The sequence below is a fragment of the Phoenix dactylifera genome, chromosome 2 (assembly GCF_009389715.1).
Source record: "Phoenix dactylifera cultivar Barhee BC4 chromosome 2, palm_55x_up_171113_PBpolish2nd_filt_p, whole genome shotgun sequence".
NCBI lineage: Eukaryota > Viridiplantae > Streptophyta > Magnoliopsida > Arecales > Arecaceae > Phoenix > Phoenix dactylifera.
In genome coordinates, this window is record NC_052393.1 from 26,749,746 (window position 1) to 26,760,741 (window position 10,996).

At 36.7% G+C, this 10,996-nt stretch overlaps 1 long non-coding RNA gene across 1 annotated transcript; it reads right to left on the reverse strand.

The window, feature by feature from the left end:
• Nucleotides 1-228: 228 nt before the first annotated feature.
• On the reverse strand, nt 229-5,233 carry LOC120109949. Its single transcript, XR_005510770.1, has 2 exons — nt 2,127-5,233; nt 229-1,998 (listed from the first exon to the last, which is right to left on the reverse strand). It is a non-coding gene; the product is annotated as an uncharacterized LOC120109949 (long non-coding RNA).
• Nucleotides 5,234-10,996: the final 5,763 nt, after the last annotated feature.

The following is a 10,996-nucleotide window of genomic DNA, read 5'->3' on the forward strand; positions in this document are numbered from 1 at the left end:
TATCTGCAGTAGAAATAATTATGTTAGTAAGTGATAGATGAAGAAACAAAATAGTCATGTATCAGTGATTTCTTAAAGACTTCTTTCATGAGTTTCATGCACCAAAAAAATGTTGCACTGGTGAAATAATCAAAATATTTTATCCTTGTTCTTGAAACTTTATGATATGATTTGTAACAGCAAAAGAGTCAACCAATCAGCCCAAAACATTATTTTTTGCTTCCCAAAAATATTCTTATTTGATTTGAAGAGCAGATCAAGCCACCTCGAATAAAGGGATGTCTATGAGGAAGAAAAGTACCTTGCAAGATCGATTGTTAAATTCACAGGCCGGGTAAAACACCAGCTAATATGGAAGAGCTGAGGAAACTTGCCTGACATAGGGTGGATCGCATGATGATTTGGAGCAACTGGAAATGAAGGCTGTGAAGCATTTGCCATCATTAATTTTCGTTGGTGCTCAAGCAACTCATTGAATTTGGTGATCTGTTCGATCAACTTCAATCTTACACTATATGCGACAAAAAAATCACAATTTTGCTCCCTAAGCGCCTTCCACACTGAATGTAGGGAAGAAAACCAAAAGAATGGAACAAATTAGAGCAAAATATTTTCATTCATATTCTGAACAAAAGACACTAGCAATTAAATTATGTGGGTGCTTGAGATGGCCCTTTGAGGAGAAACTCAGTTCTAGGTTAATTTACTGAGTTGCTTTTGAGGTTGGCTTCATGAATCCTTTGCCATCGATTCTTGCGAACAGCATTAGCAACCCTGGTAAAGCCAGTATTCATCCTGTGCTATGACAGATCAAGCCATTCCCCCATCAGACTTGGCTCAACTGGTTGTTGGCTTCCTCTCGATGCAAGGAAATGCCCCAGATTCAAATCTGTGTGGTGGTATCCCTCTGCTTTCTCCCAAAAAAATAAGAAAAAAATAGGGAAAATCAAAGGAAGGGTCAAGCCAATCAGGATCATGAAGCTATCTTTGATGAGAGAATTGTGGGTTGTGCGCCTGACTGGTCAGTTCTTAAGAAAAGAAATTGAGCTTCTCAGGGTATTGCTTTATGAACAGAGGATTACTTTATTATAATATGTAGAAATTTCTTCCAGATCAACTTTTATCTCCAGAGATATCCTGATTGACCCATGTATGACAGTGTGCATGAACAAATGGGATGGATTTACAGGAGCGGTGCAAACAGCTAAGGTATCCCTAGAGCTGTTCAGTTTCAATTACTGTTTTATACTTGAGGATGACCTTTAAGAACCACTCTTATTGGAAAAAAATGAGAGGAGCAAATGCACATTTGGCATGTGAATGACTGTGGGATTCAATGTACTGAAACAATGATGATGATAGGTTTGTTCTCTGGCCCTGATGTTTGCCAAACGTTTTTATATCATCATGACTAGTGTGAAGCTGCTCAAACAGTTCTGCTATGGCTGCTCAACTTTGGCAAATAATTAAATGTCTGTTTGGGACATTAGGGAATAACATAATAGTAGAATCTTCTAATGACAGGATTTTAGATGGCATCCTATGGTTGGTCGTAGAGCAGGATTTTGGATCTCAGAGAGTGTAACACAGCCAAGAGGAGAAACCTCCCTAAGAGGTTTGACATGGATTTTGGTAAGCAAATGTAGCAGAATGTTGTCCACTGCCTTTAAATTGGCTATGGGAGATGGATTGGGTAGTGTATGGAGCTCATGCTAGCTGAGCCTGGATTGAATCAAAAAGCTAGTAACAGGAGGAATGTTCTTTTGGCAGACTTGGAGCTAGATCACCAGAAACACAAGGTTTTCAGTTAAAAGAAATAGATGATCATCGCATAAATAAACTATATGCTAAACAAATAAGACTTTATTTTGCTTCATTTATAGAGTTAGCCCTACCCTCAAGCGCAAGCCAGCGCGGTATTCCTTCTCTCTCGAGTCTCTGCAGTATCTGTTCTGCGCTCATATAGAACTTTAAACTTGATTCTATCTTGTGCTTGACCTTCAATAACCAAGAAACAGGATTGGAATTTAGGAAAAATGTTGTTTGTAGTTTGAACTGATTGAGCTAGAATTCTGAGAATTTTATCCATTGACCATATATAAAGAGAGTAACAAGGCATGTCTTACTTGGTCAATTATTTTAGAAACATCTGCCCTGCTTATAGCACTTGCCCCTCCTCTAGAAGCCCTGGGTCTGGATCTCTTTGGTTGTGTAGATATTGATTCCTGTTGAAAATTCTGAATGAGGTTTCTTGCACATTTGTTGGGCTTTCATGATCAAACTTTAGCAGAGAAACTCAAGCTATAATGTAGAATAATGAACTTTCTCTTAGAATTTGATCAGAAAGAAACAACCCTAATGATTAATAAAACTTTGTATATAATTAACAGCTCATACCATTCAGGCCGGTGTGCTCCTTTACCAAGCTAATATCACTGATCAAAGTATACAGTAATATGTTAGAATGTGGAAAAATGAAATCTCATGTAAATCAGGAAATCTTATTCCATCTATATAGATTGGCTTTGCAAACTGTTGTTTATCATTCTTTCCAAGCCTTTATTAGTTCATTTCTTACGATTTTCTTTTAAATAACAAGTATACTGTCTTCCTAAATGATTATAGCATCAAACAGCAGACAAAAAAAAATGTCATGCTTGTTAACTAGCATAAGAGGAAAAGATGTTTAAATTAAAAAAATGAATCTTTGCTTAACCAATTTTTGGAATTGTGAAGCAAAAAAAAAATTCGATAATTGAAACCAGTCTTATTTGGTAAACTGTCCAGTTGCTTTACGAGCAAAAATTGGCATACTAACTTAAAGGGACCTAATTGGTTTATGGTCATATTAGATTAAGTTGCAGGGATGGAGACTACAACCCATTGGTTGCAGTCATCTGACATGGTTTTGTTTATGTAACATCTCTTTAAGCATAATGTTCAATTTTCACAGTGAAAGCAAGATGTACTATCTTATTGTAAGTTCATCAAAATATCTTTTGCATTGATTTATGTTGATATATGTATGTATGTATGTATGTATAAGTTCTTTTTTTGGATTATGGCGATGTAAGGATAACTGGTTTTAGACATGGGTATCCTGAACTAAAACTAAAATAGAAGATGAGGTAAACCTTGTAGCTTCATGACCTTCCTAAGGGGAAAATTGAGGCAAAAACGCTCCTCAGCTAGTTTTTGCTTGTTCCAAGATACATTGGTCAAAAGGAATGCATATGTTAAAAATATGATTTTTCTTTTTGTTTGATTGTAGACAAGTCGATACAAAAGTTAAAAAAAAAAAAATGCTATATCCACATAACCAAAAAAAATATCTGGAGAGTGCATAATTATCAGGATTTTCAGTTTTCCAGACATTTCTGTAGAACTAAATGGACAAACTGAAAACCCTAATTTCTCCACTTTATTTGTGGTGTAAAAATGCCTGAAGATGAAAATGGAAAAGGCATATCCATGGAAATTTTTTTTGGAGTATTAGCATTTTGTCCATTGCAAATGACATGAACACCCTAATGAAATGATCCAAGGTTCTCGATCTAAGGATCTTCATCCTCTCTAAAATAAGATGTATTTTTTTCTTAAGTTCTTTTTAATGGGAAACAAAAATGATCCTGCTTAAGTTGCTGTTAAAATGGATATTTTTCTTGTATCTTTAAAAAACGAATACTTAGATTTACAATTTACTGGTAAAGATGGTAAAGGGTCGTCATGATTAAAATATGGCACCTTTATTTATTATTGACATGAAACCACCTCATGCAGCAAAGTTTTCAAATCTACTAGGGCAGAGAGAGGGGGAGAGTTTTAAAGAGCAGTAAAAATTAAAGCAGGGAGAGTACAGACTTGCCTCAGATGAGAACTGGAGGGAGAAAAGAAAGCAAACAAACTCTGACCTTCTCCTATCTTATTTGGCCTCTATTGGATTGCATTCTATATAGGGGAAGGAAAATATTGTCAATTCAAAATATATCAGACACCAGGGTACACTGCCACATGGTGCAAAAAGTTCTCAGTGGCTTTGTTATTGTCAACTCTAGCTCTGGGCTGGATAGCCCAATGTGCCTAATTTGATCAACACTAAAGAGCATTTTTTAGGGCTTGGTTTAGTAACCAGACAAGACTTGTCAAGAGCTTAGAGTAGGGCTTGTTTGGTGTTGCTTGAGATTTTTCTTTCCAATTTTTAAATTGAAAAATGTACTTCCCAAAAAAAATATTATTTGGTAATATCATTAGACAAATGCTTCTACAAGAAGTAGATAAGCCAAAAAAAAAAAAATTCTTGTAGAACTATTCCCTATCTTCCAAATTGGCTAAAGTTGTCTATAAAAAAAAATAGTTGGACAACATGGAATTACCAAATGTCAAAATTATCATTATACAAAAACTTTCATTAGTTTGATATTTGAGAATGAATTTTGAAAAAAAAAGTGTCAAACATGCCTAAATGCTATTCGCACCAAATTAGTCTATTTGCAACTAAAAAAAGTAAACCTGCTCTGTATGAGTCATTGCTAGTTATCCTGGTATTATATATTCATATATACTCTAGAATTGACACTTCTAGTCACTATATTTATCTCTTACACCCACTTCGCTTTTGAAATAAATGAAGACTACCCTGACTACCTTGACCACGCATTAACCATTAAAGTCATCATCTCTACAATCACCCCCAATCTCTTCACCACCATCACATCCACCACCATCATCATTGTCTCTACCACATCTCCATCATTGCCATATGTGCCATACAGTAACTACTTCCACCATCAATATTACAGGCATGTAAAGATGTCTTAATCGTTACTACCATTATCTTCTCCATCTCATCATATTTATATTTTTAAAAATTATTGATTGTACAAAGTATATTTATATTTTAAAAAATAAAACTAAAATATCAGAGTTTCTATTTTTCTATTTTACAAAATAGAAAAATGAAAGCGATGTTTGATGGCACCTAAATTTTATTTCATTTTATGTTAGACGAATGTTTTGCGTTGAGGATGTAAGAAGTTTGTTACAAGTGTCCCCACTTTAACCATCCACTTTGCAAACTAAATATAAGATATACATTTTGGATGCTTTTCTGTTCAATTCAACCGTAATCCAATAACTCTACTTCCTTCATCCTATCGATCCCGTTATGCTGTTGTATTGGCTTTTTAATCAAATGAGATGTATCTTCACCAACTCTTATCACAATTAACATCCAAATAATATCTCGCTATCCTACGTTAAACAACCTAGGTAGCATGGTTGGATGTTATTATCCCTTTTGCAAATATTAGCATCTAGAAATGTATTGACTTGAATAGTTCACATTTGTTTATTGAAACTTTGGAATCTAAAAATTAACAACTTATAGCCAATAATTGTTGGCTTAGTTAGTTGGCACCTCTCTTCCATGACCTTGCCCTTAGACAAGGTCTCGGGTTCAAATCCTGGATATTATTCAAAAATTTGAAAAAGGGCGGTCTATAATTTAGGAGATACATTTTACCTATCGAAACTAATTTATTTCAAGATGCATGCAATATAAAAAGGTAGCATCATAATGGTGCTGCCTTGGTAGCATCGAAATATCATTTTTCACAAAGTATATATAAATCAAATCATGAGGGCGGGGCTTGGTGCAAGTACAAGGTTGCTCAATTTTTCGACCTAAGCATCATGGGTTCATAATACCGAAACAATCTCTCCACATGAGGGTAAGGTTGTTATATTTGACCCTCTCTTGACCTTGTAGTGGCAGAGGCTTTTTGCATCGGGATGCCTATGCGTAAATAAAATCCTACATTTGTATGCACAAGAATCATAAAATTGTAGACATGTAGAGTCTAGAAAAATGGAAACAATGGTAAAAATAGAAACAATGGAACAAGAATGATGGAAGAAGACACCATTAGAGTTCCCATTATAATAAGAGGAAGACATGGGTGTTGTGGGGTTGGGGAGGTCGCAAATTTCTTGCTCTCAAAAAAAGAGAGACGAAAAGGAAGGATACACTCTTTCCAAAAGTAGCAAAAGAAATAACAAGAGCAGCAGGGGTGGAACCGCATCCTAGAGTTCAAATTACATATAAAAAACAAGATTCGATGTGGCTAAAGAATATATTGGATATGGCACTAAAAGTTGGTCTATACTGGGTTTGGAGATTCATTCATCCAATTGCCTCGATGATATTAGTTTTGTAAGATATTCTGAAGACAAGGTTAAAAGGATGAGTTCCAAAACTTCTGATCCTCTGAAATCGCCAAAGAGATCTACTATGATCACTTAACTGTCCACGTATCTTGGTACAACAATCCAATTCGAGGAAGGACCAACGAGAATCTTAACCCGAGATCTAACATAGATAGATGCGAACACCACCACCTTGTACTAGAAAATATCCTCATATTTCACTATAAATCTTGGGAGTTACATCGCTCTCCTCTTGCCACATGGCATCAAAATTGTTATTGTGAGCATAACAGGAGCCACATCACTCCCTTGAACTTCCATTACTTGTTTGAATGAGACGTTACATTTCTATCACATCAAAATAGATAAAGCAGCTTCTATGAATCTAGTATAAAAATGGTAATAGCGAATCCTCCTAGATAGTTTTAAAGAATCAATCATATAGAAATTATGATAAAGATACTACGCAACAAATCTCCTACAACCCAAGTATAGAGAATTCGGAAATCTTGGGTATATGGATCTCGGCAAGTTCTAATAGGCAATATGGAATCTAATAAGATTAGCACTTAGATTGTTACTAATCTATTCAAACCTCTTACATTCGAAAGTTACAACGACTTTCTATATTTTCTGCCGAAGAAAAAAAAGAGAGTTTCTAAAGCTTGAGCGGTGGAGGATGTGTGCTTCGAGATAGATTCGCCCCAAGCATTTCCATTGCACAAATAGACGGATTGGATCGGAACATTTTCATTGCACAAATAAAAGCTCTTCTTTTTCTACTTAAATTCTCTCTCTCTCTCTCTCTCTCTCTCTAAAGAAGAGAACGAAAAAAGATATGCTTATTGAAAGGAATTATTTAAGTGCCTTTTTTTCATGATTAAATATGATTCGTAATGAAATTCGGTCATTTGTCATGAAAAATAGTACTCGAGATAAGAAATTGCAAAAGATGAGCAGTTGCTTTTATGTTTCGAGATTAAAATATAAGAGTTTATTAGTTTGAGAAGGAACTCTAGCTTGCATGCATTGTAATATGGTTCTTATTTTACATCAAACCTGGATAAGTGTTTATTAGAAAAAAATTCCAACAAAAAAACATATTTCATCGAAAAAAATGGGTAATGCTGCATCTATTTTGGGTATCTATATACAAATTTGCAGGCTCGCATAGAAATAAAAAATGTTGCTTACCAACGGTCTTGAGCCTACAATCCTTATCTCGAATATGTTTGGATATTTATCGGCTTCCAACCCTTAACCCTATCCGATGGAAAGGCAAATGATAGCGTTAAAAATTTGGTTAGGCAGATTGCACATATCTATAGAGAGATCAAGAGATTCAATGTGTCAATAAAGAATAAAATAATAGTCATAGGGATTAATAACGAATAACTGACCTTCATCATCTTCCCTAGGTTTGGACGCAACATGCAATTCCTCTATATCTCTTTCCCTATCTCTATTTCTTCCTCCTCTTCTACTTTCTTCCGATCGGATTCTCTTTGTTACTGTGGAGATTGGGAGGTTTCCTCCATTCTCTATTTCATGACCTTTTCCCTGGTAGGTGCTGAAAGGAAACCGACTTGCCTTCTGTGAAGTGGCCAAGAGACGTTGCCGACCTTAATACATGGACGGCATTAAGTCCAATTTTCCATCTATCTACATTAAATTCTCTCCCATTTTCAGAGACTAATGAATTCCTTCCTTTTTATAGCAAAAAACAAAGAGAAAACACATACATTGTACGATTTAACTTTTGCCGGTATATCCTGACAAAGAACGTTGCTGCGAGACTAATGCTATGGAGACCATTTTGTGCACACAAAAGTTCTCGCTGCCTCGCCATGCAAGTGATTGCCTTGACTCATTGGAATTGGTTGCATGTTGTATTATTATTCTTACAGATTAGGTTAAACCAAGATTCACCGTACCGATATCAGACCTTGTACTGGTACCAATCTTCAGTACGCCATCCGTAACAGTATTATGTGGTACGGTATAGTACGACATACCATTGGTTAAACAACGAGATGCCACTGACCCCGAGAACTTTTCGTGTGCACGTCCCTGGTGCCCCAAAGCAAATCCCTCGTCATAGTGGATACTTTTTACAGCTTTTATAATCTTATAACGGATGGAGCATAAAAGTGGCATGTATCAATCATATCTGAATCTAAGGATGTCTTTGCTGACCTTTAATTTGACCATGCCAGGAACCGCCACGGTGAGAAGCCATCAGAATCAAATATGTCATCTTTTTCTCTCTTTTCCTTCTCCTTGAATGGAATTTGTGCATCAATGTTAGCAAATTGTGTCAAGGTAGGATTGCAAAGAGGCCATAGGCAGCAGCTTCAGAATAAATAGATCACCATTGCCAAGGCATTGGTACAGAAGTATTTTCCTTTTTAAGATCAGAAGCCATAAATTACAAACGGAACCCATGCTCAAAGTGGGTATTTCTACAGTAACTCTTTTAACAAAAACATACTCATGATGCTTCAATTCATAAAATCTTTATTGATTCAAATAATAAAATCTTTATTGATTCAATTAATAAAGTCTCTATGTTTCACCCTGTCAAAATCGTTGGCTGAATCCAATGACAATTTAGAGTTAATGATTACTTCCCCTGCAATGCTTCTCCAAAACATTAGAAAACGTTGAGAACCATGCAAAACTACTAAGACGTTATGAATCCAACTTGTCAACAATAAAAGATTGTCATGCCAATTGATGCAATCGTGGCGATTTCAACGTGTGACAGCAATGTTAAAAAAAAATTGTGACAGGGCACATATTGTCTGATAAATGTTCCATTAGGTTGGCCAAAAAAGGCTAGAGAAGATGATTAAGAGTGTCCATGTGTTAGTATTGGAAAGATAACAAGAAGTGTGATGGTGATAAAAGAAGTCTAAAAGAAAAGACATAGGAAGTGGTACCTTGTGCTCATGAAGAGAGAAGACTAAATGACTCTATTGTTAAAAAAGCTGGCAGGTGAAGATGCTGCGATTTCAATTATGACAATCTTTAAACTTAGAATGAACAAAAATAGCACAAAAAAAGTGAATGAATAAATAAAGATGGATAATGTCTGTTGGGAGAGTATTGATTTATTGCAACCTAAATCTAGGAGAGAATATTTTATGACGATTTCCATACGTGTGCTTGGGTGCTATAAATTTAAGAACGAACATTGGCGCAAAAATAAGATTGCTTCATTGTAACCTAGGTATCATGAGTTCGAATCACGGAAACCACCACATGTGGTGATAAGGCAGCATATATCCAACCTTTTCCATATCTAACAATGGTGAGAGCCTCAGGCAGTAGGCCATTCTTTTTTAGGGGCTAGAAATTAGAGAGAGAGAGAGAGAGAGAGAGAGAGAGAGAGAGAGAGAGAGAGAGAGAGAGAATCAAACAATTCAAAGGACACTCCTTTTGTGTACATAAGAATTTATTTATACGTAGTCGTGTACATTCTAGTTTTGGATTTTTACCTATTCCAGCATATCAATTTTTCCCCTAGTTTGCTCATGACACATCATGAAGAACTCTTGGGAAAGTTTATGAGCCAACTTAAGTGACATTTGCATGGTTTGTATTTCAAATTTCACTTGTAAATTTTTGACACATACAATAGTCTACAATATTAAGGATATTACACACAAGGGGGTTGCAAGAACTTGCAAAATAAATCTTCCCTAACGTTTCCACCTCTGAGCACTGCTAAAGGTCAGCAAAGATTGTAACTCATCGGATTCTTTTAGAAGCAACCTCTTGAAGAAACTTGCATCGCCAGTGGCACCCTGAATGCTAGTTTGCTTTAATTATTTCCAATGGCAACTATTATTGTTACGCCCCCGCCTCCACGGAGCACGTGCGGCACCCAGTGCCCACGTGAGGGCCACATGAAGGGGGAACACGGGGCTCCCCTGCCATATATTGTCTGGTTCCGGAGCTTCACGCAAGCGTCCTTCATCCCTCCCCGGTTTTGTTTTCCACCTAAAACGCGTCTGCAGAATTTGGAGACACCCGCCTCATATGCCCAGGCTCTAGAACGAGTCTTTCCGATATGGGACTATTAGGCCTCACACCCTTCCCACCATCGGACAAGAGCCGTCCTCGGCTCTGATACCAAATGTCACACCTCCGCGGAACACGTGAGGCACCCAGTGCCCACGTGGGGGCCACATGAGGGAGAAAATACGAAGCTCCCCTACCAGATATTGTCCGGTTTCGAGGCTTCACGCAAGCGTCCTTCACCCCTCCCCGGTTTTGTTTTCCACCCAAAACGCGTCTGCAGGATTTGGAGACACCCGCCTCATATGCCCAGGCTCTAGAACGAGTCTTTCCGATGTGGGACTATTGGGCCTCACAATTATCTACTTTGAATGATCTTTCAACAGCAAAGTTACCATTAAAAGTTGAGGTGTGTACCATTTCTCAGGATTTCTAATGTTTAATTTTTCTCTTCTATAATAGCCAGTTTAACCAAAACAAACCACCTGGACATTCCTAAGCCACAAGAAAGTATCTACAAATTGTTCTCCAACCCAACAAAGCAAAATCGCCTTAGATCTCCTTGAACATACCATTCTTTAGGTAATGAGAGACACCATTACTACAGTTGATGAGGCAACAAATTTCCAGCTTCCCTTCCAATGGGTGACAAACATTGCACCTCTACAAGTGCAGTAGTCAATAAAAGCCCTTTTGCTCGACAGACAAGCTATTGAACACATGAGAAATAAAAGTATATAACTAAATAATAGATATATGCCAATCAAAC